This window comes from Sceloporus occidentalis, unplaced genomic scaffold (assembly GCF_023333645.1).
Source record: "Sceloporus occidentalis isolate IW3139 unplaced genomic scaffold, rSceOcc1.0.p SCAF_1, whole genome shotgun sequence".
In the NCBI taxonomy this organism is placed as follows: Eukaryota; Metazoa; Chordata; class Lepidosauria; order Squamata; family Phrynosomatidae; genus Sceloporus; species Sceloporus occidentalis.
This window is the reverse complement of record NW_028316981.1, coordinates 9090605-9118452: the sequence shown is the minus strand read 5'-3', so window position 1 is coordinate 9118452 and position 27848 is coordinate 9090605. Positions and strand designations below refer to the sequence as shown.

At 45.2% G+C, this 27848-nt stretch overlaps 2 pseudogenes across 2 annotated transcripts in view; both read right to left on the bottom strand.

The window, feature by feature from the left end:
- LOC149320635 (uncharacterized) overlaps nt 1-27848 on the bottom strand; it is a 171939-nt pseudogene that overhangs the window by 107207 nt on the left and 36884 nt on the right. The gene's annotated exons all lie outside the window — the stretch shown is intronic.
- LOC149320637 (uncharacterized) overlaps nt 1-27848 on the bottom strand; it is a 39015-nt pseudogene that overhangs the window by 3660 nt on the left and 7507 nt on the right. Inside the window, exons 5-6 of the transcript XR_016278008.1 lie at nt 19481-21927; nt 16571-16628 (exon numbers count right to left, since the gene is read on the bottom strand). The product of XR_016278008.1 is annotated as an uncharacterized LOC149320637 (transcript). The remainder of the gene's footprint in view (nt 1-16570; nt 16629-19480; nt 21928-27848) is intronic.

The following is a 27848-nucleotide window of genomic DNA, read 5'->3' as shown; positions in this document are numbered from 1 at the left end:
GAAGTACTTCTAAAGAAAAAATGCATATGAAATCCAAATATTAGCGGGATTAAAATCAAAGGTACTCATCACAAAACAGAAGCTTTTGTGGATGATTTAATGGTATCAATTAGGGAACCAATAGATGATGCCAAAGAGCTAATATAGGAACTAAACAAATTTGAATCAATCTCCGGGCTGAAAATTAATAGAGATAAATCAACAATATTAACAAAAAACGGATTTAAAAGAATATAAAATGTTGGAAAAAATACTGGTCTAAAAACCAGTTAAAAAAGTAAAATATTTAGGCCTAACTATTACCAATAAAAATTCAGACCTATATGAGAATAACTATGGCGGGATACACACAGCCAAAATGTAGCATAGCAGTGGCAATTTTAGGGTTAGGAAGCGCACACTATTCTCAAGCTCCATACATCAAAATGGCGGCGCCCTGTCTACATGGGTGCCGCCATTTTGACGTGACAGCCGCGCCACATTCAAATGGGGCAGCGCGGGCGTTACGTTCAGCAGCCCCAGAAGGAGCACCGAAACGGATCTCCTTTCGCCACGTCTATTGCTTTAAACAGCAGCGCCAGAGATACTGAAGAGAAAGAGGCCGAGCATGAAGCCCCAAGGACACCCCTTTCCAGGCCGTGGGGAAAGGGGTGGGTGCAGGCTGCCCCAAAGGGGCAATCTGTATCCCGCCATAAGAAGTTGTGGAGAAAGATAAAAGAAGATTTCAAAAGGTGGAAAAACTTGAGTTTATCCCTTCTATCAAAAGTGGCTACAATTAAAGTGAGTGTGCTGCCGAGATTTCTTTTTTTATTTCAGACTGTCCCAATTATAAGGAATAAAATACCATTTTAAGAATGGCAAAATGAAATTACAAATTTTATTTGGATTGGTGAAAAGCCCAGAATAAAACTGAAATACCTCCAGGATGCGAGAGAAAGAGGTGGTTTAGCCCTTCCAAATCTTAAATTGTACTATGAGGCCTCATGTATGATTTGGATAAAAGAGTGTTTCTTCTTCGTGGTTTCTGCGAATCATACAAATGGGTTTCACTGCGCCTATGCAGTGCTGCTCGGAAACTTCTGGAATCACTGGGCAAAGTTCACTTTGCAACATTTAGAAACTTTTTGGCGGTAACTCCGCCCACCCGTTATAAGGCCCCTGCCTTCCCACTCTTTTCCCCAGTTCCTTTTTTCCGCCGCGCTAGCTGTTTCAGGGAACTTCGCTCTTGCTTGTCTATTGGATCACTGGCTATTTTACTTCGGACCGTCTTGACCACTCTCACTGACCGCCTCCCCCACTGTACCTCGACCACGGACTGTTTTTGACTTCGGCTTCGGTTTCCCCTGTGTCTCTCCGTCAGGATGTCGCCTCCCTTCAAGAAGTGCGATGTCTGTGGAGGCAAGCTCCCGGTACAGGACCCCCATTCTTCATGCCTTCTCTGCCTCGGCGGCGATCATGACATGAGATCCTGCTCGCTCTGCAAGTCCATGACGTCGCAGGCACGAAAGAACCGGGAGTCCCGTTTAACCTCAGCGATTGCCCAGGGTAAGGTCCACGGAGAGAGCTCCCGCCCGACTTCGGCTCCTTCCCTTTCGGCTGCCACTTCTCTCCCAAGACCGCGAGAAAGCCCCACAAGTGCTGCCTCTGCTCCTCCAGCGTTGGTGACCCCTACTAAGGTGGACCGCGGCTCCCATAAGCCCAGTACCACCGTTAAGTCAGCTCATGTGGTCAGCGGCCCAGATAGGTCCAGTACCACCACCAAGCCCTCAAAGAGCCCCTGCAAACTGTCGGGGACCGAGGGCTCGACAGCTTCGACTTTGATCACTGGCTCCGCCTCCAAGGTCGGGACCGACCTGGAGACCGCCGTTACATCCCATAAGCCTAAGCATACTTAAAAGGCTAAGGGAGGAGACCACAGCACTTCCACGGCCACTGTGTCCAGCCCTTCTACCTCCGCTCCGGACCGTGCCACCCCAGCATCGGGGTCCTCTCGGGTGAGGGAACTTCAGGATAACCCCTTTTTCCCCCCGGAGGCACCGAGACCTGCCAAGAAGGTCAAGCCGACGGAGCCCGCCTCCTATGAGCCGGCCAAAAAGAAGTCACGCAAGGAGTCCTCTAAGTCCTCGGAAAGGCGCAAGGAACCAAAAAGCGTTCGGTCCCAGCACCAACCCTGCAGACTCCGGCACAAGACTCCTCGCTCCAGGGTGGCCAGGTGCACTCCATCCCGACACTCTCTGGGCTCACCACCGTCCAGTTTGCAGAGTCGGACGACGAGGGATCCATTCCACCCCGGCGTTCCCCGAGCCCGGCCCCATGCCCAGTGGCCGTGCCACTTGAAGACGTCTGCCGAGATGACCTTGACGTCTTCTATGACTCGGAGGTGGACCGTTATTATATGGCGGTCCCACGAGAGACAGCGCTGCGCAAGTTTGACGAAAAGCGCCATCACCAGGCCCTGAAGGACAAGGCTGCGACTGGTGCTCCCAAGCCTTGCACCTCATCGAGAGTCAAGTCGTCAGCATCCAGGTTGGAGCCCAGACTACGCTCCCCGGTATCCTCCCGGGACTGTACCGGGCTGAAGGATTTGGTGATCCACTCAGACACCGAGTTGGATCTTGTGCCTGTACCGCCTCACCGGCCTCAGCCTCCGATGACGACCTGTCACCGCAGGACTCCCCGCAGGACTTGCACCATCCAGAGCTGGCGTCGCCAACCGACGACCGCCAATCCTTCAGCGAACATGTCATTAAGATGTCCAGGGCCCTGGATATCGAACTGGCATACCCTGAAGAGTCGGCCCGGGACCCAGTGGAACAGAGGGTGCACAGCCGTGTCCCAACACCACCCTCCATCCCTCTTCTTCCGTCTTTGGAGACCATCATTAAGAGGTCTTGGGATCTCCCTGCAGCTTTAGTCGGCACCTCACGGAAGATAAAATCACTCTACCGTGTCTCCCCGGCCTCCTGTGCATGGCTATCGACCCATCCGAGACAGAACTCGGCCATTGTGGAGGGTTCACAACTCGCCTCCACGCACAAGCAGGCCACCTCTCCGGTAGATCAAGAGGCTCGCAAGATTGATGGGCTGGCAAAGAAGGCTTACTCAGCATCTTGCCTGGCTGTCAAAGTGATGAACTACACCGCCTGCATGGGGGCCTGTGTGCAGGCTCTGATGGAGACCATCTCCCCTCTGATCCCTGACGTTCCCGACGACGTCCAGAGGAAACTGGTCGAGGTCAGAGATGAGGCCCACTCCATAGGGGGATGGCTCATCACGGCATCTTGAAACATCACGGACTGTGTTGGTAGGGCGATGTCGGCGTCGATGGCACTCCGTTGACACGCGTGGCTGCGGGGTACAGATATTACCCCTGGAGTCAAGTCGGCCATTGAGGAGATACCCCTGGATGAGTCGGGACTCTTTAACACCGACACCGACGACCGGCTCAACCGAAAGTTTAAAATGAAGGCGGCTGCAAGGAAACACGGCATGTCTTCTTTGGTTCAGCCCTGTTTCGCAAGAAGCAACGCCCCTGGCAGTCCCAAGGTCAGTCCTACAGACCATTTGGACAAGACCGTCAATTCCAACAACAGGGCTCCCAGCGATCCAGGCACCCTTCTCAATTGTCCTCCTCCTTTGGCCGTTGGAATTTCCCCACCCGGCACTGGAAACCTCGCCGGCAGGAAAACGACCAGGGTAAGAAGAGGGACTGATGGGGTCCAGCGTGCTTCGTCTCCTCTCCCCCATTTTTTCTGGACATACTGAGGCCTTTTGCTGCCACCTGGGCCTCAATCACAACTGACTCGTGGGTGCTGAACATCGTCCGTAGGGGTTATGCACTCGAGTTCCAAGAGCTCCCCAAGACCGGAGCCTTTATGTCTACCCCCCCCCCCCGGACACCCTTCTCGACGAAGTGCGCACTCTGCTTAACAAGGGGGCAATCTCCCCTTTACTGCCCGATCTATCTTCGAGGGCTTTCTTCTCCAGGTACTTTACGGTACCGAAAGCGGATGGAGACATCAGGCCCATCCTGGACTTGAGAGACTTGAACTTGTACCTTGAATACCAGCGTTTCCGAATGGTAACCCTGGCTTCCATTCTTCCTCTGCTTCACCAGGGCCTCTGGTTCGCAACGGTCGACCTGAAGGACACCTATTTCCACATCGGGATTCGGGAGTCCCACCGGAGATTCCTCGCGTTCGCCGTTGGCTCCACTACGTATCACTACAATGTGTTCCCCTTCAGCCTGGCCACAGCTCCGAGAGTCTTCACGAAGTGCATGGTACCGGTGGTGGCTTATCTCCATCAGAAGGGATTCATAGTCTTCCCTTACCTGGACGACTGGTTGTTTGCTGCCAAGTCCCAACAAGAATTGCAGGAGGCAGTCTCATTTGCCTTGCGCCTGCTGGACTCTCTTGGGTTGGTCGTCAACCAGGACAAGTCCCACTTCACGCTGACCACACAGGCCAAGTTCATCGGGGCCATCATCGACTCCGAAAGATGCTCCGCCTTTCTCCCTCCGGACCGTTTCCAGGCGTTAACAGCATCACTGAGACCTTGCATCGCGCACAGAAGGGTGAGGGCCAGAGATGTCCAAGTTGCCCTAGGCCATATGGCATCGACGACATTCGTCATGCCGTGGGCAAGACTCTGTCTTCGACCTCTCCAGTCTTGGTTCCTCTCAGTCTTCTTCCCGATGGAAGACCCTCCGTCCAAGTGGCTCACGGTACCGAGAGCGGTAGCTGCTTCCCTGAGATGGTGGCTGGACTCCCACAACGTCTGCACGGGGATGCCCTTCCATCAACCTCAGCCCCAATTGACTTTGACAACCGATGCTTCCCTGGAGGGCTGGGGCGCCCACCTGCTCGACTTGGTTGTCAAGGACAAATGGTCCCCTTGAGACAAGCTTCTCCACATCAATGCTCTGGAGATGCTGGCTGTCGAGAAGGCACTGAGGTCATTCGAATTCGCTGTCACAGGCAAGGTAGTTCTCCTGAGGACGGACAACACCACTGTGATGTATTACATCAACAAGCAGGGAGGCACCAGATCCAGGACCCTGCTCGACCTCACTCTCTGCATCTGGAACTGGTGCATCCAGAGACAGGTGCTCCTCCAGGCGATTCATCTTCCCGGAGAGGACAACGAGTTGGCAGATCGCCTCAGCAGATCTCCATCGGTGTGCCATGAATGGAGGCTCCATCCGGAGACGGTCAGCTACCTATTCGGTCAGTGGGGAACCCCCCACAGCCACTGTGCCCAGTTCTGCTCCAGGAAGTGAATGGACGGTTCCCTCGGAGACGCGTTCGCCTTCCTTTGGACGGGAGAGCTGCTCTACGCCTTTCCTCCCTTCCCTCTCATCATCAGGGTGGTGTCCAAGATGACAACGGACTGGTCGCATGTGATCCTGATCACCCCGTGGTGGCTGAGACAGCCGTGGTTCGCATCCCTTCTCCACCTTTCCAGGAGATGCTTCCTGCGCCTTGACTTCCGTCCGGACCTGCTGTCGATCCAGGACGGACGGATCCTCCACCCGGACATCGAGAGCCTACCGCTGATGGCCTGGAGGATACAGCCCTAGCCGCCCTGCCGGATGCGGTGAGGACGGTGATCCTGGCTGCGAGGAAGCCTTCGACCCAGCGCTCCTATGCCCTGAAGTGGAGGAGGTTTAACAGCTTCCTCGAACAGAAGGGCTTGTCTCCTGCTCAGGTGTCCACCCCAGTGGTGCTGGAGTTTTTGATGGCACTTTTGGATGAGGGGCTATCCCTCGCGTCCATCAAGTGCTATTTGTCTGCCATTTGCTCCAAGTACCAATTTGGGGGGAGGGCCTCCTTTTTCAGGGATCCCTTGGTGAAGGGGTTCCTTAAGGGGTGTGCCAACTTGCATCCTCCTGTGTCGGTACCAGCCCCGGCTTGGAGCTTGGAGGCGGTGCTGGCCGCGCTCCAATCCAAGCCCTTTGAACCAATGGCCACATCGGACTTGAGACTACTGACTTGTAAAACCACTTTCCTGGTGGCCATCACCTCTGCCCGCCGTGCAGGCGAACTCTGTGCCTTGCGGAGGGACCAGCCTTTCCTAAGGTTTCACAAGGACAAGGTGGTTCTTAGGACAGACATTACTTTCCTGCCTAAGGTTGTCTCTGCCTTTCACATGTGCCAGGACATTGTGTTGCCTACTCTAGCATCCAACCCGACTTCAGAAGCAGAGCGTATTCTACACTCCCTTGATGTCAGGAGAGCGTTGGCGTTTTATTTGGACAGGACTGCTGCCTCCAGTCGGTCCGAGAGACTTTTCCAGTGCTACTCGGAACCGAAAAAGGGGTTGCCTGTGTAGGTACAAAGGTTCTCCAAATGGGTGGCTGGTACCATCCACCTCTGCTACGAACTGTTGGGCAAACCTCTTCCTGTCAGGGTTCGGTCTCATTCTACAAGGGCAATGTCAGCATCCTCTGCATTCCTGTCGGGGATTCCCTTGGAGGATGTCTGCAAGGCTGCTGTCTGGTCCCAACCTCTGACTTTTATTAAGCATTATAGGTTGGACACCAGAGCCATCCGAGACGCAGTTTTTGGGAAGGCTGTGTTGGTCTCAGGTTTGCACTAACTGCGTGACTGATGTTGTCGTTACAAGTTATATATGCTATGCACTATTTTTCTTGCATTCTGGCTGAATGTTAGGGTTCATTCGCGTTGAATGTTGGTTTGCACAAATTGCCTAGGGGCTGGTCTTGCATGACCTTATGTTCCCCTCTCAGGTTTTGCAATGCTTTTGCTATTCAGTTGTTTGTGCACAAACAAGACTGACTCGTTTTCATGGTTCAAGGTTTTATGGTTACAATAAATATACCTTTGGTTGACCATAACTCTGGTTTTAGGACACTCCCTCCGCCGCTAACCTTAGCTTCTCAGTCTAAACCCATTTGTATGATTCGCAGAGACCACGAAGAAGGAGGACAGGTTGCTTACCTGTAACAGTATTTCTTCGAGTGGTCATCTGCGAATACATACAAATCCCACCCGTCCATCCCCTCAGTGTCCTGCTCTTATTGGCTCTTTCATTGCCTGCTTGGCAGAAAAATTGCGGAACTGAGGAAAAGAGCGGGAAGGCAGGGACCTTATAATGGGTGGGTGGAGTTACCGCCAAAAAGTTTCTAAATGTTGCAAAGTGAACTTTGCCCAGTGATTCCAGAAGTTTCCGAGCAGCACTGCACAGGCGCAGTGAAACCCATTTGTATGTATTCGCAGATGACCACTCAAAGAAATACTGTTGCAGGTAAGCAACCTGTCCTTACAGCTAAAGGACAAAGAGGTTTTAAACCTAGAAAGGGTTAATTTAAGATCTGATTGGCACACTTATTTATTTTATAATAAAGAAAAAGCAAACAAAGAGTTCAACAACCATTATATTGGGTGCTCATTAATGAAAGTATGGAAAAAATGTAAGAAAAGAATCTGCCCTATGACTCCACTATGGGCCTCTCCACATGAGGCATTATTTAAATATAGCCAACAAATCAGGGGGGAATGGATTAGCCATCAAGATATCATCTTAAGTTCAAATAAAGAGCTTAAAATGAAATTGTTAGAAGTACTTAAAAAGGAAGGAATTGACTGCATCTTTTTTTTTTTACAGACAAATAAAGAAAAGATATATAATGGACACAAAAATGAAGGGATTGGTAAAAATAACTGAACTAGAGGAAGAATTATTTTCAGATAAGGAAGCATTATTATCTAGAATGTATAAATGTCTTTTTAAATTATTTACAGAGGACAACGTTGTCAAAGAAAACATGATCAAATGGGCACGGGATTTTGATTATACAGTGCACCCTTGTGTTCTGGACCCCCTGTGTAAGCCGAATACCGCGTAAGCTCAAGTCCCATTCGATTGAATGGGGCTCGTGCTTGCGGCACATGAGACTGCACACGCCACAGGCGCGCACCATTCATTCTCCCATTGCACAGCTTCCGTGTCAGCTAGAAGCCGCATATGGGGCACCCGCCTGTAGTGCAAGCACACTGTACACTTGATTTAGACCAGTGGAAACATACGTGGAAGAAGAGTTTGAGTTACACCTGTTGTCAAAATGTGAAAGAGAGTTTTGATAAGATTTATTTTAGGTGGTATTTGACACCAGATAAGCTGTTTAAAATGTACAACAACTGTAGTAATTTATATTGGAGATGTGGGAAAGAAAAGGGTTCCATCTTTCACATGTGGTAGACATGTGAAAGAGCGAAAAAATACTGGAAACAAATTTATTTTGAAATCAAAAAAATCTTTAAAATTTAAAATTCCTGCCAGAAATCTTTGTGTTGAATCTATAGAGGGAAAAGTCAGTAAAACAGTATTTTATATGTTACCAGCGGCAAGAGTAATCTACGCATAGAACTGGAAGACAGATGAAATCTCATCAATTGAAGATTGGTCTTTCAAACTCCTAGACTTCCTGGAAATGGATAAATTATCTAAAGGAATAACAAATTTTAATAAACCATGCTATTATTTCCTAGAAAGGAAGGAAGGAATATTACATTTGTTTAAATAATTGATATTCAATTAGATTGTTAAAGACATATCCAAGTTATAAATAAGGAAGTAATGAATGTTAATTTGTGGGAATGGATGAGTTTTTTTATTCTTTGTTTTGTTTATGTTATAATTTGTATCTCTACCTCTTTTTCTGCTTTTTGTATGAGTGACATTGTTATAAATGAAATCTTTTATACTGTGATTTTAAAATAAATAAAAACTATTAAAAATGTTCTTTAACCAAGAGTATGACAAAATATCTTGCTGTCTAACAGGGCCAAGGGAGATCCAGCATGCAATAAGAGTTTGCATGTTGGAGGAGCTTTCCTGGAGACAAGGGTTCAAATGCATTGGTGGCCTTGAGCAAATAACAATCTCTCCGCCTCAGATGAAAGGAGTGACAGACTAAGGGGCTCCGTGCTGCCCGTCTTTGCCCTGAGTCAGTGCTTCAGGAGCCACATGCTGCAACACCGACGCACCGCCTAAAAGAAGCTGCCTAGAGTGGCTTCTTTTTTGCAGCGTTGCAAACAGGAAAAGGCGCCTCCATGACGTCACTTCCTAACAGTGATGTTTGGATGTTGCATGGCAGCAGTGTCATCATGGCGGCCCCCTTATGGGGTTGGGAGGCCGCCATGATGGCGGTGTCCATATGGACTAGGATTTCAAAGAGTGTGGTTGGTGCCGGCTCCCGAAGCCTAGACTTGGCATCGGCATGTCACTTTCCACCCATTTGTAACGGGCATAAGTCTGATCAAATCTTACTAAGACAACCCCATGATAAATTCATCTTAAAATCACCTGTGAAGGAGACCCCATTGGAACATCTGCCTAGCCAGCTGCAACCAAATTTGACAAATGAATATTTGTACAGGTGAAGTGTCTGGCGTCTGAGAGTGGAAGTGTTTGGGAGTAAAATTTCTAGGAAGGGAAAAGAGTAGTTTAAAGGGGGAGGGGAGTTAGTGTAAGAGATCTTCCAACGCGAGGCCTGAGTCAGCACCTTTCGACAGGCGGGACTTGGTAATATGTTGTGATAAAAGATAAAGTAGTACAGTTGGCCCTCCCCATAGACAGGCTTGCCTTTGGCTGCTGTGAGATTACGCAGAAGGCAAGCCCCACCAGAAGTAATGGGGTGCGTACGTATGCCACGTTGCAAGTGCCACATTATTTTCTATGGGGACTGAATATGCTCTTTTTCCCATATGGATCCCCTGTGTATGGGAAGGGCAGACTGTACCTTAAAGGGATCCATGTGGGTTGTGATAGAAAATGAAGTAGTATCATAAAGGGATCCATTTGTTGTATAATCATCAAGTGATCTGACACCTAATGTAACTAAAGGGTTATTGAGTTGGAACTGAATTAAGACATCTTATATTTGTTTCTATAATAAACTAGTTTGTTTTCATACAATCACTAATTCTGTCTCTATGGTACATCATTCAGAAACACACTACCAACTGATCAACCTTTTTGGACACTGGAATAAGCACTGGGGTTCCTAGACCTATGACATAAAAGGCGTGTTTGATGGAAGTAGGGAAGGGATAATACTAGGAAAGAACATGAGCAGGGCTTTTTATTAAGGTGAGGCTGAGACTCAGTCTAAAGAGGAATAAGGTACTGTCCTTGCCTATCACATCTGTGAGTCACTAGGGGGTGGAGCTAGCAGACTAGCTCTATATAACTCTTTCCAGAGCCTTCCCAGAGCAATTCCTGCCAGAGAGAGGAGGAGGAGAGAAGGAGCTGGGCAGCCATTTTCAGTGGTGACTCTTAATTTCTTTTAAACTCTAGGAGAATGTGCTAGTTGCTGAGGGGGTGGAGTTTTACTCCAAAGAAATCTACAGCAGAGGCAGCAGGTAAAGAGCAAACCTTTAGTCAGAACCTTGCCCTTAAGTACAAGCTAGCAGCCGGGACATTCCTATAAAGTTATATTCCCAGTAGATTGAGCTCGCTGCCAGAGACTGGTGAAAAAGCCAAGTCATCAGGGGCCTCAACGTTGATGTTTACCAGAAGATTTTTTTGCGGAGGAAGCCCACATTCCTGTTTCAGTGATTGCTAAAGTCTTCACAATATGGACACCAAGGGAACTACTGCAGTCACATGCAACACTTGTGGGATGTTTGCCTTCTTGTCTACAGAAGTGGAGAACTTTGCATGCACCAAGTGCAAGTTGGTAGTCCTCTTGGAGGAGAAAGTACAGAAGCTGGAGGCCAGAGTAGCTACACTTCACCATATTAGGGAGCAAGAGGATTTCCTGGACAGAACGGAACTAACGATCTTGGGCGAGTACCACTCAGAGGAAGTTGCTGTGGTGGAGGAGGTCGCTTCACATACACAGGAGGCAGACAGCTGGAGGAATGTCACACAGAGAAGTAGGCCAAGAAGGGATTGTTCTGGGAGCTTGCAGCTAGAGAATCGATTCAAAGCTCTTTCCCTTATCAAGGAGGACGAGGAAGAGCAGCATGGACAGATTTCAGGGATAGACTCTCAGGGGAGCCTGAGAGTTCCACCCAAAGGAACAGTCACTGCTAAGCCTCGGAGGAGGCGTGTGGTCGTAGGGAGGACTCCTTGCTGAGGGGTACAGAAGCAGTGATTTGTAGGCCTGACAAGATGTCTCGAGAGGTGTGTTGTCTCCCCGGGGCAAAGATCTGTGATGTGATAGAGAGGCTGACAAGACTGATCAAGCCTACTGACCAATACCCCTTCCTTTTGGTCCATGTGGGAACCAATGATTCTGCAAGACACAGCCTTCACATCAGAAAGGATTATGAGGCTCTTGGTAGGAAGCTGAAAGAAATGCATGCACAAGCTGTCATCTTGTCTCTTCTGCCAGTTGAATTGCATAGTCCAGGAAGGGAGAGGAAAATAGCGGATGTGAACAACTGGCTCTACAGATGGTGCTGCCGAGAAGGATTTGGATTCTTTGATCATAGGCTGCGGTTCCATGAGGAGGGACTTCTTGCAACGGACAGGTTGCATCTCATGCCAGTTGGAATAAATGTTTTTGTCAACACTCAAGAATTTGATCAGGAGGCCTTTAAACTGAGTTTCGTGGGGGAGGGAGACAATATTAAGAAAGGCAAAAGGGCTGGAGAAATTGTCAAACTGACGTAGATGAAACAAGATAAATAGTGCAAGGACCCAACAGTGGGAGGCAAAAAAAACTTGCACAGGCAGCAAGTAAAGAGTACCCATGGTCTGTGATGTCTCTACACTAATGCACAGAGCATGAGAAATAAGCAAAATGAACTCGAACTTCTAGTGCAATAAAGCAAATATTATATAATAGCCATCACTGAAACCTGGTGGGATGTAGAAATAGAAGGATATAACCTTTTTAAGAGAAATACAGTAGGCCAAACAGGAATGGAGGAGTAATAGCACTATATGTCAGAGATATTTACACCAGTGAAGAGATCCAGGACATCAATCCTGGAAGCCAGGTGGAGAGCATCTGAATAAAAATTAAAGGGCAGGGAAACAACAAGGATGTTATGGTGGGAGTCTACTACAGACCCCCAAGTCAGATGGAGGATATTGATGACGCCTTTCTAGAACAGATGACCACACACTCAGACAGGAGAGGTGTAGTAGTGATGGGTGACTTCAACTATCCTGATATTTGCTGGAGGTCAAACTCAGCCAAATCCTCAAGATCTAGCAAATTCCTCACTTACCTGGAAGACTATTTCATGGTTCAAAAGGTAGAAGAAGCAACAAGGGGGTCAGCTATTTTAGATCTGATCCTAATCAACAAGGATGACTTGGTTAATGGGGTGCAAGTGGTGGGATCTTTAAGTGGAAGTGACCATGTTTTCCTGGAGTTTGTAATACAGTGGAAAGGAGAAGCCAGGCAGAGTCAGACACGCATCCTAGATTTTAGGAGAGCAGATTTCAGTAAACTTAGAGAAGTATTGAGGGTGATCCCGTGGTCAGAAATACTAAATAAGAGGGCGATCCAATACAGGGAGAGGCAGGATATAAATAATAATAATAATAATAATAATAATAATTATTATTATTATTATTATTATTATTATTATTATAAAATAAGGGAGTTCAGGATGGGTGGGACTTTCTCAAAAGGGAGATACTGAAGGCACAATTTAAAACAGTTCCAGTGAGAAATAAAAATGGGAGGTGTCTCAAGAAACCAGGATAAATGAATAAGAAATCACGGGCAAAACTTCCTCTGTCTGACAAACCTGTTCAGGTCTTTGAGGTTGAGTATAGTTCTCCACTTGCCATTCTTTTTTGGAACAAGAAAGAAAGCAGAATAGCAGCCCTTTTGCCTCTGCGAGGGGGGGAACAGGCTCTGGTGCCCCCAACTGGAGCAGGTCTGTGATGGCTTCCAGCAGGAGGTGATGCTTCTTGGGACTTGGGAGACAGGATGAATCTTTCGTTTTGCTGGTGAAGGAACTCTATCTTGCAGCCAGACCTGAGGGTGTCCAGGACCCATTGGTCCTGGGTAGAGCTCTCCCAAGTTCTGACAAAGTCCTGAAGCCTTTCCCCCCACTGGGTTGCCCCATCAGGCAGGGATATAGTCAGGATTTTGGGAAGAGGGGGTTCAGACTAAGTGCCACTATTATAATGGGGCTTGGGCGTGGCCTCACGCACCATTCATTGAATCTAAAGGAAGGGGGGTTTGGCTATGTCCCTGCATCAGGCTTATTGATTGGTTCTTGGGCCCTTGCCTGCTCCTTCCTGGCCCCTGGAATGGCCAGCTTGGCGTTGTTGTCTGGGCTGCAATGTGGCGTCTCCCCATCGCTGCTTAAAGAGACTGGAGTCCCTGGCCTGGAAGGATGAGGATGAGGATGGGAAAGAGGCCTCAGAAAAACTGACACTTAGACTTTGCGTCTACATTCCAGTTTTTCAGCCATAGCTGACGGTGGACTGCCATAGCCTTGCGCAGAACTGCACTGCGTCCAGGGTACCATCAGCCCTGTAGGCTGAGACTAGGGAGATCTTGTTGAGGCTCTGCCTGAGCTGGATGTCCTGCAGAGGATTTGCCCTGGCCACCATAGGCAGCTGCCATTGCCCTGATAGCAACAGAAATGGCTTCATGGGCCTTTTTCAGAGCCGACTCTGCCTTTTTATCTTTGGTTATCTTAAGGGGGTCCTCTCCATCCTTAGCAAATATGGTGGAGGACACCAGGGCAGACATGGGGGCATCTACCAAGGGCTTGTCCATGATGCTCCGGAGAAAGCTGTAAACCTTTTAAACCGCAACATGGCATGAGCCGCCCACAGCCCAACTGTGCCATTCATCCTTGATCACCTGCAACAGATTTGCAGGGCAGGGGATATCCAGGATAAATGGTGCCAGGGAGGGAAAAGGTCTTCCTCCATGCGAGGTAGGTTGCTGTCGGGGGGAGGGGCTGAGATGCCAAGTGCCTTAACAGTCTTCTTGAGGAGCCTTGGAAAATCCTTGGCCCTGAAGAGTGAGCAGAGGACTGGGAAACCTCCCACTCCTCATCTATCTCCTCCCGGGATAGCTTGCCCTCTTCCATCTCATCCATGGCCACCGCTGACTGGTCTCTCCCCTGAGGAGCAGAGAGATCCTTATCACCTGCATTAAGTCTCAGCTCCTTGGCTAGACGTGCTGCCGCGTCATCTGCCTTGCAGTCAGATACAAGGAGGGCTCTTTCTTGGTTGCCGTGGGAAAGGGAGCTCCCCTGCAAGTGCCTGCCCTCCTGGGGGGAGGAAAGTTGGCGGCCCCATTTGGAGGGTCCAAGATGGCTGCCCCCATGTGGGCTGCCAATATGATGGCCATCCGCTGCCTGGTAAAACAGTGAGGCAACCTCCATGCCCAGCACAGGCCTGACCAGAGTCCTGAGGGTCCGGATCTTGCTGGCTATGCCTCCTGGGGTTAACCTTCTGGTAGGTGAAGGAGTGAGGCCCCGCTGAAGGGAGAAGCAGTACTGGAGGACTCAAGGCCATAACCAGTTGGTGGCCAGTCGTCGTTCTTGGGTTGTCCAGGGCATCCCTCAGAAAAGCGGCTATTGCCCTTATAAAGTCAGCAAAGTCAGGTGACTCTCAGAGGGCATGGAAGAGAAAGGCAGTACTTACATCCGGAACCACTGGCTCAGTCGGCAGCAGTCTCAAGACTCACTTATTCCGCCAAGCCTTTCCCCACAGGTCCTGACTGTCATCTTTCCTGTGTATTGCGTGTTGTTTAGATTGTTTACTGATTTTAACTGGTTTTAATCATTAGGTATGAATGATGGATTCTTAATGATGTACTTTATTATACGGTTTAATATGGGGGAGTTTTGTGGTCAAATTTCTATCTGTAATTTTGTTTTATGCTGTATTGTATTTTATTATTATCTTGTAAACTGCCGTGATCGAAGGAATGGCGGTATATAAATAAATCTCATTCATTCATTCATTCAGTCCAGCCTCCGGCAATCCCGGCCCTATTCAGCCTGGGTGTGGAACCCGTCTCTACAGCGGCACAGAGGGTGACCCCTTCCCCTGACTGTGACTCAACATCTGCCTCCCTGGCCAACTGCTCAGCCTGGATGGAGGGCTGGGAGAGGGGTAAGCTCTTCTCTGCCTCAGCAGCCTCCTCTAAAGTTGTCTTTTCCATTGGCCACCCTCCAGAGGAGCCCTGGTGGCGCAGTGGTTAAATGCCTGTACTTCAGCCACTCACTCAAAACCACAAGGTTGCGAGTTCAAGGCCAGCAAAAGGGCCCAAGCTCGATTCAGGCTTGCATCCTTCCGAGGTTGCTAAAATGAGTACCCAGACTGTTGGGGGCAAATTAGCTTACTTGCTGTTCACCGCTATGATCTTTGGAATAGCGGTATATAAATAAAACAAATTATTATTAATTATTAAAAGAGGAGAAGCAAGGATAGAGGGAAGCAATGGACAGGGATCTCCAAAGGAGAAATTCTTGGTCATGATGTAAGATGAAGTAGAAAATGGTTAGCTCTTCAAAAAAGTGTCTTGCTAGGAGCATAGGCAATAAAAAGACTGGTTTCCCAAAAGAGGGGGTAGCCCCTGCCAAAGCAGGGCTAGGCATGGCTTTTCTTTATTATCTTCCCTGCCTATAGGAGCAAATGGGAGGAGCTACCCACTATTCAGGAGGAAGGGACCTTGTCTGCTGGGAAAACACATAGTAATGACACTAACTGGAGAACATGCAGAGACCTAGACAGAACTAAAGTGCTGATGGCTTTGCTGGTCACATCGCCCTCCGCAAGCTCTTTGTGTTTTCTCTTACAATGGAAGCAAAGGAAATCCCACCGTAAAGCAATCAGAGGCCATACCCTTTATGTCACCTGTGATGATCCCTGAGGTCCAAGCAGCCACACAGCCACCCTGTTCTTGGCTCTTAACCCCCAGGGGATCACTTTTATTCCCTTTGAATCTCCTAGGTATCCATTCCCGCTCTCTGTTGAGCTGGATGAGGCCCCTTGAGATCCTCTAGTCACGCTGCCACCAGCCAGTGAATCTCCAATGAACTCCCCCTTAGCACACACTGGGACTTGCTAAGGACTCCTAGTTTCCTTTCCCTGCTAACTTAAGCAATCAGTAACCGAGCTAAGGCACATGTACAGGAGCAGAGACAGCAGATACTTTTAAAGGAAAGTATTTATTCTAAATAGACAGACTAGAGTAAAAAGATATCACTCATGCAAGGCCTTCTTGCCGTGCAGGTACAGAATGCATAGTTACAAAAGAAGAGCGGTGTATGTACAATCTTAGTAATTAAGCTAAAGAGGTGGTGGTAGTATGAGATAAAGGAAATAAGACATAAGATTTTTGAGGAATAAAAGAAATTTAGCTGAAAGGGAAAGCAACAAGAAAATATGAAGGTGGGGGGAGGGAGGGTAGAGAGTTCTAGAGAAAAACAATACGGATTGTCAAGCATAATTATTGATGTACCCTTTTTAATTTGTATATAATTCAATAAAGATTATGAATTTTAAAAAAAGAATGCATAGTTACAAGATGTTCATTTCAGACAAGCTATTAGATCACATAACAAAAGCCTAAATGCACTAGCTAACACATTTCCTAGCTACTCACACAGTGATGGGATTTGCAGTCCTTGAGTTTTTGGATGCAAGGAGCTGGCTCTCATTGCCTAGCTCAACTTGCATCACTTAGGCCTGCCTCAGTGCAGGCACACAGCTGGTTCCCACAACAACATGCCAAGATGGAGAACAAAAGAACACATGGTTCCCCCAAGATGAAGAAAGGGAGACAAAGGACCACATGGTCCCCAAGGGTCTTTTAAAGGTTTCGCATGGAATGTTCTTGAAAAGTCCGGTCCAGCTCAGCTGATTGGTCAGTTTGACCTTATGTCAGCTATGATGTCACAGCTCATTAGCATGTGATGTAAGCTCTCATTAACATGTACCTCCCCCCAGATTAACCCTTTGTGGTTTGAGAGGAATTGCCAAATGACTGGAGGCCCAGTCATTACACCACCTCATGAACTTCAAAATGAACTTCAACAGGGAGAAATGTAAGGTACTGCAATTAGGCTGGAAAAATGAAATGCACAGATATAGGATGGGGGACACCTGGCTTAAGGAGACAACATGTGAAAGGGATCTAGGAGTCCAAGTAGACCAGAAGTTGAACATGAGTCAACAGTGCGATGCGGCAGCTAACAAGGCCAATGCGATTATAGGCTGCATCAATAGAAGTATAGTGTCTAGATCAAGGGAAGTAATAATGCCACTACATTCTGCTCTGGTCAGGCCCCACCTGGAATATTGTGTCCCGTTCTGGGCACCACAATTCAAAAAAGACATTGAGAAACTGGAGCGTGTCCAAAGGATGGCAACTAAAATGGTGAAAGGTCTGGAAACCATGCCGTATGAGGAACACCTTAGGGAGCTGGGTATATTTAGCCTGGAGAAAAAGTTAAGAGGTGATACGATAGCCCTGTTTAAATATTTGAAGGGATATCATATTGAGGAGGGAGCAAGCTTGTCTTCTGCTGCTCCAGAGACTAGGACCCGGAGCAATGGATGCAAGCACCAGAAAAAGAGATTCCACCTCAACATTAGGAGGACCCTCCTGACAGTAAGGGCTGTTCAACAGTGGAATAAACTCCCTCGGAGTATAGTGGAGTCTCCTTCTTTGGAGGTCTTTAAGCAGAGAGTGGATAGCCATCTGTCAAAGGTGATGCTTTGATTGTGATTTCCTGTATGGCAAGGGGTTGGACTGGATGGCCCTTGCAGTCTCTTCCAACTCTATGATTCTATGATGATGTTCCTATTTTCTCTTCCTGTCTGACCATCAAGGGATTATCTCAAATCTAATTAAGGAATTTTCACTCTGGCATTAAAGTTATCAAGCTATTCTGTATCAAGCATTCATACATTCTTCTTCCTGTCTGAATTCTTTAATATTGTATTTCCTATTTCATGCATTCCCACCCTTCAATAATTTGAATGGTTTCTTTTCTATGTGTTTTCTTGTTTGTATGTTTTTGCTTTGGGAGACTTTTTTGTGGGTGTCATAAACTGTGAAGAATAAGTGAAACACTTTTCATACTGTAGGCATATGAATGGGTTTTCCTGGATATGAATGTTTTAAATACAACAACAACAATTCTTTATTATGGTCCAGACAACCAGCAAAATCATATAACATATAAATTAAAAGCACAAGGAACAATTAGTCAAATTCATACATTTATTCCTAGCACAGAAGTTAGCGGTTTAAAGACCTCTAAGGAAGGAGACTCCTTGGAGTGTAGTGGAGTAGGATGGCCATCTGTTGGGGATGCTTTGAGTAAGAGTTCCTGCATGGCAGGGGGTTGGACTCGATGGCCCTTGCGGTCTCTTCCAACTCTACGATTCTATGATTCTCTGATCTTGACAGACTCAGACAAAATCTTGGCAAATGCCAATGTCACAATGGAAATATTTTCTACGAATAAGACACTGATATAAAATTCGTATATTTTCTTGGTAGATTTGCCATTAATGAATTCATCATGTATCATCAAGCCTATTTCTTAAAACCACAAGACAAAAATACGTGTTTCATCATTCCACTTTTGATGACGCCAGGAATGTAAACTTGCATTATAAGAGACACCATCAAATCTCCCTCCGAACATTTCAAAGAAAAAGCTGTTAAATATGCCCCACAATAATGAATAACAGTCAAATACTTTAAGTACTCAGCTGAAGGAAAAGGCCCAACAAACTGTATAGTCAATGTGGTCAATGAGCAGGGTAAGTACAAATGGGCTCAAAGGTCACAAAAAGCAATATCCCAGTCTTTGTTTTACTGATCCAAAAACACAGTCATGATCCTGGTTTAAAAGGAGGTATGATGACAGATCAATTGAAGCAGCTTTGGGGCAACAAGCTTTGACCAACAGTTTATGTATTCATCCTTATATAGATACAAATTTGAGCCTGTGCCCAATTAAAAAATAACTTTTGCAATCCAAGCCCTTGCCAATAGAGGCAATAGTGTTCGAAACATTACCCATTTCGAACACTAAAACTCTATTAGGAATATGTCTGGGAGGTTGAAGGACAGCTAAAAAAATTCAGCCTGAAGATTCTTTAATCCCTGATGTGATTCCCCCCCTTTCCTCCATTCCAGGCATCTCTCCTGTATGAGTTGCTTGCTGACAGGTGAGGTGTACCTTCTGGGTGAATTGTTTCCCACACTCTAGGCATTTAAATGGCTTCTCCACTGTGAGTTGCTTGATGATAGGTGAGGTATGTTCTCTGGCTGAAACTTTCCACACATTCTAGGCATTTAATGCTTTCTCTCCAGTGTGAATTACAGTGCACCCTGTTCCGGACTCCCCTGCGTAAAGCAAATTCGCCTATGCTCAAGCTCCATTTAAATAAATGGGGCTTGTGTATGTGGTGGCGCGTGTGCGCCATGGGCACATGACCCATTATTCCCTATGGGACACGCCGCCCCTTCTCCCCATGCGGCTTAGCCACGTATGACACGGGCGCACCGTACTTGATGATGGGTGAGAGAGGTCTTCCTAGGGAAACTTTTTCCACACTCCAGGCATTTAAATGATTTCTCCCCAGTGTGAGTTACTTTATGTCAGGTGAGACATGTCTTCTGATTAAAAGTCTTCCCACACTCCAGGCACTTAAATGATTTCTCTCCTGTGTGAATTAGATGATGAAGGGTGAGGGAGCTCCTCCGAGTGAAACCTTTTCCACACTCTCAGCACTTAAATGGTTTCTCTCCTGTGTGAGTTGCTTGATGACGGTTGAGGTGTGTCTTTTGGATGAAACCTTTCCCACATTCTAAGCACTTAAATGGTTTCTCTCCTGTGTGAGTTGCTTGATGACGGGTGAGGTGTGCCTTCCGAGTGAAATCTTTTCCACACTCCAGGCATTTAAATGGCTTCTCTCTTGTGGGGGTTGCTTGATGCTGACTGAGGGATGTCTTTAGATTAAAGGTCTTACCACACTCCAGGCTCTTAAATGGTTTCTCTCCTATGTGAGTTGCTTGATGATAGGTGAACTGTGTCTTCTGGCTGAAACCTTTCCCACATTCTAGACATTTAAATGCTTTCTCTCCATTGTGAATAACTTGATGAAGGGCGAGCGAGATCTTCTGAGTGAAACCTTTTCCACACTCCTGGCATTTAAATGGCTTCTCCCCTGTGTGAGATGCTTGATGATGGGTGAGGAGTGCTTTCCGAGTGAAACATTTTCCACACTTCAGACATTTAAATGGCTTCTCCCCTATGTGAGATGCTTGATGATAGGCGAGGTGTGTCTTCTGGATGAAACCTTTCCCACATTCTAAGCACTTAAATGGTTTCTCTCCTGTGTGAGTTGCTCGATGGCGGGTGAGGTCTGCCTTCCTAGTGAAACCTTTTCCACACTTCAGGCATTTAAATGGCTTCTCTCCTGTGTGAGATGCTTGATGATGGGTGAGGTCTGCCTTCCTAGTGAAACCTTTTCCACACTTCAGGCATGTAAATGGCTTCTCCCCTATGTGAGATGCTTGATGATAGACGAGGTGTGTCTTCTGGATGAAACCTTTCCCACATTCTAAGCACTTAAATGGTTTCTCTCCTGTGTGAGTTGCTCGATGGCGGGTGAGGTCTGCCTTCCTAGTGAAACCTTTTCCACACTTCAGGCATTTAAATGGCTTCTCCCCTATGTGAGATGCTTGATGATAGGTGAGGTGTGTCTTTTGGATGAAACTTTTCCCACATTCTAAGCACTTAAATGGTTTCTCTCCTGTGTGAGTTGCTTGATGGCGGGTGAGGTGTGCCTTCCGAATGAAACCTTTTCCACAATTCAGGCATTTAAATGGCTTCTCCCCTATGTGAGATGCTTGATGACAGGTGAGATGTGTCTTCTGGATGAACCCTTTTCCACATTCTAAGCACTTAAATGGTTTCTCTCCTGTGTGAATTAGATGATGAAGGGTGAGGGAACTCCTCTGAGTGAAACCTTTTCCACACTCCCAGCACTTAAATGGTTTCTCTCCTGTGTGAGTTGTTTGATGACAGGTGAGGTGTGCCTTCCGAGTGAAATCTTTTCCACACTCCAGGCATTTAAACGGCTTCTCTCCTGTGTGAGTTGCTTGATGTTGAGTGAGGGATGTCTTTAGATTAAAGGTCTTACCACACTCCAGGCTCTTAAATGGTTTCTCTCCTATGTGAGTTGCTTGATGATGGGTGAGGTGTATCTTCTGAGTAACTCGTTTTTCACACTCCCAGCATTTAACTGGCTTCTCCCCTGTGTGAGTTGCTTTATAACAACTGAGATGTACCTTCTGAGTGAAACTTTTCCCACAGCCCAAGCATTTAAATGGTTTCTCATGTATGTGAGTTTTTTGATCACAAATAAAGTTTTTCCCCCAAATGAAACCTTTTTTGCACACCCAGCAGTTAAATGGTTTCTCCTGTGCATTAACTGTTTGGTAAGAAGAGAAGAATGTTTTTTGATTGAATCTCTTTTCATTCTTCAAACATTTAAATGATTTCTTCTCTGTATGGGTTTTTAGGTCTGCCAGAAGCTGTTCTCTCATCCTGATGCTTTTTCCAAAACCGAAAGATGGAAATGGTCTCTCTCTGGTGTGAATTGTTTTAAGTGAAATCAGAGTGGAGTCATTTCTACACTCACCAGCTTTGAAAGATTTCTCCCATGTCAGAGTTCTCCTATGAAGGTTAAGACTTGCTTTAGACCTGAAACTCCTCCCGCATGCAAAACAAAGATGTTTACTTCTTCCGTTTCCTTTTTGCATGAATCCTTGGACTGAAGTTCCAGAAATATCACCTTTCTGATGAGGATGTGTGGTCTCCCACTCTTCTTCAATACCAGTTTTTCTTTCCTTCTTATTTAACTGTTTGCACTCGTCTGTTTGCAACAATGCTTGGCATGTTGTTCCTTGATACTCCTTCAGTTGACCATCACTCTCTGGAAGCAACAAAATGTACTGCTAAGAACTCAAGAAATGGTAGGCAAACTATCAATATCACTTAATAATAATAATAATAATAATAATAATAATAATAGGTTTTATTAGCAGACAATGCTAAGAATTTTGGTTTAATATCCACTGGTAATCTCACTGCCCATCCCTCTTAAACACAATTATCGTGGTTATCCTGTTCTGATGTTCCTTTGCCACTATAAATCTCTGATCAGAGAATATCTGGTTTTTGTTTCTGATCTCAAGTAAGATATTCCAGGAGAGGAGGGATCATCTCACTGATGGAACAGCTGGATGGCATTAATGTAGAACGAGTATGGTGCAGCAAGTGCTTTTTTTGACCTTGGATACTAGAGATCAAGACCCAGGTGTAACACTCATCATGTAATGCCGAGTTACAGGTGGAAGTACTGATCTGAAAAATGAACTTTAGAGCATCTACGTATGAAATTAATTTAAGATGTAAAGAATACCCATAAATATCTGGTACTTTCCATATCAGCTGTTTTATGATGGTATGAGATGCTTCAACAATGAATGATCGAGACATGTGAAAGTTAGTTCAAGGAACAGCAAGACAAAGCCCACATAAAATTTAAAAACCCTTTGGAAGTTCTAATCATAACATGTCTAATAGGGATCAACACCTAGCTGTTACACCCATCATGTAATGTTCAGATATAGTCTGAAGTACTGATTTAAAGCATCTACGAATTTAAGATGTAAAGAATATCCACTAAGGATCTGGTACTCTTCCATGTCAGCTGTTTATTGTCTACTGTGATATACAGTATTATATCTGCAGAACTGCAAAGTCATTACGTATTTGTATGTGTGACAAAGGCCTGGACATCTGGTGATTATGTCCTTGAAGATAGCAAAGGAGCCAAACTATGGATGTACATTGGGACAGCACTGGTACAGCAAGGGTAATGAGCATGATGCTTAGGCAATATTGCAAGGAGCCAAATGTATAAGAAGCACAGTTCAGTGTGAGTGTATGGGGGTCATTATAGTCTGTCAGTGGTTGGTGCTTGTGAGTTTGTTGGAGAGTTCCTGTATTGTTGAGAGATGGTGGAGGAAGCTTGTTTATGCTTTCATCCTAGAGCTCTACGTCTGCTGTAAATAGATCTTGCCTAGTATCCTGTGTAAATAAACCCTTCAGCTGAAGCAGTTGATGTCTGTGTTCTGTTTGGAAGTATCTCACAGTCTCTGCTGAGATACTGAAATTCATTCACGCTGTGCATCAGCGTAACAAAGGCCATGGGCCCATAAATGCATGTTGCACAGTGAGTAAAGGTGTCTGTTGTCTGAAGAGTTTAAGTGCCTGGAAGCTTTGCCTGTGTTTGTAGCGAATTTAGGCTTGGCACAGAAGGAACCTGCTCTGTGGACTTAAACAAAGTTCTCTGAGGAAACAGCAGCTATGGCAGCAATTGGACAGTGGGTGGCATTCCTCTTGAAAGGCCAAATGGGAAGAATTACTTAGCCTGATCACAGAAGATGGGAGTTCTTCTTCAGGAAGGAGAATCTGTGGCAGTGTGTTGTGGACCCACCATATCGGCCTGAAGAAGAGGAAGCTAAGACAGGAGGTGATGACACATTTGTGGATTGTGCTGGTAGTAGTTGAAAACTCACAACTAATGTCAATTTGTGGCCTACCCTCTGCAAAACAATGTTTTATTTGCTGACCTGGCAGAGCAAGGAGAGGAAATTACTCCTACCTCTCAATGTTTTATTATTTTAAGCTCTCTTGGAGATGTATGAGATGTTTTCTCACAGAGTTTAGAAGTGCACCCACAAGAAAATTTTACAGTCCCTTATCTAGAAGGACAGCTACAGGAAGAGTATGCCAAATGCCGGAGGAGACTGGAAGAGGCTGCAGAAAAGCAAGCTGTCAATTGGAAGCATTCCAGTGGAGGAGAACCTTGTAACACAATGTCTTTAAAGGAGAAGCGGTCTGCAATGTGTGGCAATGTCATACTTGTGGACAGACAGGTCATTTGCAAAGGCCTTGCCCTCGGAAAAAACAAAATAACATTCTCAGGAGAGGACCATGTGGAAGGAACATGTCAAGGAATGGGACGAGTGTTGTGTCTGTTTTTCTTCCAGTCTGAAGAGAGGGTGGACTTTATTTTGGACAGTGGTTCTTATATTCACGTTTGGAAGAACAAAGAACTGTTTGAAAATCATGAACCTGCCTCCATGCCTCAGTTGTTAGTTGCAAATGGACGTGAAGTAAAACTTTCCCCACATTCTAGGCATTTAAATGCTTTCTCTCCAGTGTGAATTACTTGATAAAGGGTGAGGAATGTCTTCCAAGTGAAACCTTTTCCACACTGCAGGCATTTAAACAGCTTCTCCCCTGTGTGAGTTGTTTGATGTCAAGTGAAAGATGTCTTTAGATTAAAAGTCTTCCCACACTGGAAGGTGCTGGACACTGCTTCCTTTCCAGTTTAAATAAGGTGGTTGATAATGTGTATTTTGTACCTGAAATGTCACTCAACATTGTATCTAAGTGCTGTAACAAAGCAGGGATATAATGTACATTTTCCAGGTGGTGGATGTGAAGTCAGAAAGGTGGGGTGGGGTATGCTAAAGGTGAAATGCACCATGGTTTATTTATATTATTTGAAAAACAGTAAAAAAAAAAACAACTCTGTTGGTGCTGTGCAGAACCACACATACACCCAATGCATGACAAATGCATACATCTGATCCACAGATGCATGGGGCACATGGGTTTTCATGTGTTGAAGAACCCATGAAAATTCAGGTGTTCAAAATGTGAATAATAACTACAGGAAAATTTGGAATGAAATTAAGAAGATTTAATGAAATGGAAACATTTGAAAGATAGCCTCTATAAAAATGAGTGTGCTGCCAAAACTCTTTGTCTTGTGTCAAACAAACCCGATAATCCATAAAGAATCAATATTGTGGCACAGAGAAATTTCAAAGTATATATGGGCTGGGAGAAAACCCAGGATAAAATAAAAAATTCTGTACGAAGTCAAAGAGAGGGGAGGTTTGGGACTCCCGAGTTTTAAACTGCATTATCAGACAGCTTGTTTAGTGTGGATTAGAGATTCGGCAACACTACAAAATACTAGCTTATTAAATTTAGAAGCAGAAGAACTCAAATATTTCTGGTTTAATAAAGAAAAAGCAAACAACGATTTTAATAATCATTACATCAGAAGAACTCTGCTGAAGATATGGAAAATATACAAGAGAAAGTGATCCCCGCATATACCCCTTTGGGTATCACAGCACAAGGCTTTCCATTATAGAGAAAATATATTGAAGGAGAAATGGATCACCCATGGGGATATGATTCTCTTTGAGGGAAATGAATATAACATAAAAACGCAAGAGAAATTAGACAATAATGGAATTTATGTCCTTGGTTGCTGCAGAGGCAATTGAAAGAGAAAACAGAGATAGAAATAATCATGGAATTGTAAAAGAAATGACAGATCTGGAAAAAGTCTTATTAGGTGAGAACCTAAAGTACTATCCAAAATGTATGAGATAGTATTAAGATGGGAAACCGAGGAAGAAGTGATTAAAACCTCAATGATGAAATGGGTGCAAAATGTGGGGCATATAATTGAATTGGATAAATGGGGGAAAGATCAGAATAAGATCTAGAGAAGAGCTGGAAGGATTAGGAAAGAAAATAAATTGGTTGGAATACCATCAGATTAAATCTAATTTAAGGAGGATATGTTGAAAGAAAAATCTGATATACAACAGAACCCAATGGATAAAATCATTTCAGATAAAGGTAAAGTGTGAAAAATATATAAAATACTATTACAAAGAGAACTAGAAACAGAGACAATAACTGACACAATGGTGAAATGGGCACAGGAACTAGGTCATGTTATTTTATTTGAGAATTGAGAGAAGGCTTGGGAACAATCAAGTAAATTAACAACATCACAAGATCATAAAGAAAATTATTTGAAAGTTGTTAATTATTGGTATTATATGCCCTTAAGAATAGCTAAAATTTATAATTTACAAAACAAAAATTGCTGGAAGAGTCATATGAAAATTGGGTCATACCACCATGAACAAAATTGTTATGTGTTTATATATGTATATCAAAATAAATGCATATCCTTTAGTTTAGTAAAATTAATTTTTTTTATTTGTGATAAGATAAGAACAGTTTGGTTAAAAAAGTGGGGGTATTAACATGGAATTCTTCTAGTATAGGAACTTAGAAGAAGATAGAGAGAAAAAGAATATACTTATGAAGAAATATTAAATATCATAGAAAATAGGTTCAGAAATGATACAGTACATATAAGAATATGTGTATAACAGATATAGAAGAATATGTATTTTTATTTTTCTTGCTTATTTAGGTATTAATGTAATTTTAAATGGAATGTTTGTGTGTTTTTTTATGTCTGTTTTATGTTTTTAATGTCAACATGAATAAAAATTATTATTTTTTAAAAATGTGAACAGTATTTACTATGCTCAGTATGTGATGAGGTGAAGAGCAAGGTGAAACCTTTCATCAAACATAGCCAAAGACAGAGAAAACGACTACTATCTTTTAACCATATGGATATTGTTGGACCACTAGAATCCACATATGGATACGATTCTCTCTTACCAATGTGGATGACTACAGTAGATACAGATGGCTATATCTACTGAAGCATAAGTCTGAGATGTTGGCAATAGTTTTAAAAATGGGTAGCTTATGCTGAGTGGTGGAGAACAGTGGCGTGAGCAGTTGGGTCTCGCAGCAGTGTGAAAGAGCCTGCCACAACATCGGGGATAAGAGTCCGAAAATAAACATGAAAATGGGATGAAAACAGCCCCCTTCCCAATGAAGCGGGTTCAGATACAACCCACTTTTGGACCATATCAGGTACCAGCTCATGAAGTAAAGGGAGAAGGAAGGGAAAGTGAACAGACGGGACTGCAAGGTTAAGGAACAATCCATTCCCGATAATTTGGAGCCTATTGAAAGGCTAGAACGCCGCCCACCATTTTTAAAGAAATCAGGGGAGAAGAGAGAAGAGACAAATTATAAAAAATAAAAATGGGATAATACAAACAGTGGAGGAACAGTTTAACAAGAGCTCTAACCACTTATAAGGATGTATAAGAGAATGATAGAGAGGAAGAATAAAAGGTAAAAAGAAAATATAAACTACCTCTCTAAAGAGAAAAGCCATGGAGGAGTGGAGAGCAGAGCAACCTAGGAGGAGAGAAGTTGGAACTGTCATGCCCAGACAGCTTGAGGACGAGGAGGCTAAGCCAGAGCCTCATCTTGAAACTGAGCCTGGCCCCAGTTCTGCCCTGCCAGCTGAAGCAGAGTCTGTGGCCTCCAAGCCTACCTTCAACCAGCGAAGAACTGAAAGGGCGTGCCTCCGGCACTCGAGGAGGCTTTGTGAAAAACGCCAGTTAATAAGCAAACAGTTGAGCTCACGAGAAGTGCTAATATAAACAGAACGCCAAGCCAGTTGTCAGAGATTATCTGTTTGCTGGTAAAACCCTGGTTGATCCTGACCCCCCTTGTCTTCTCGGCCTGGACCTTTGACTATCGGACTGCCTAATCATCTTGACTCTCTGGAACCCTGGACCTTGGACTGCCTGATCATCTTGCCTTGCTGGAACCCTGGACCTCAGATTGCTTGACTACTCTCTGGTTTGCACCTTGGACTTGGCTCTATATTTTCTTTGTGTGCACAAGACTTTGCAGTTTCCTTTATATTTTGTTGGAAAGTTTAGCTATCGGCATTCTTGCCCACTTTCCTGGACAGGAACAAACTGTAGCCGGGAGGGGAAGAGAGAAAGCAACAGTGTAGTAGTGAAGACAAGGAATAGAGTAACTGCAAGCGAACTGGACTGCAAAGCAGGGAGAGAAAGGGAAGCC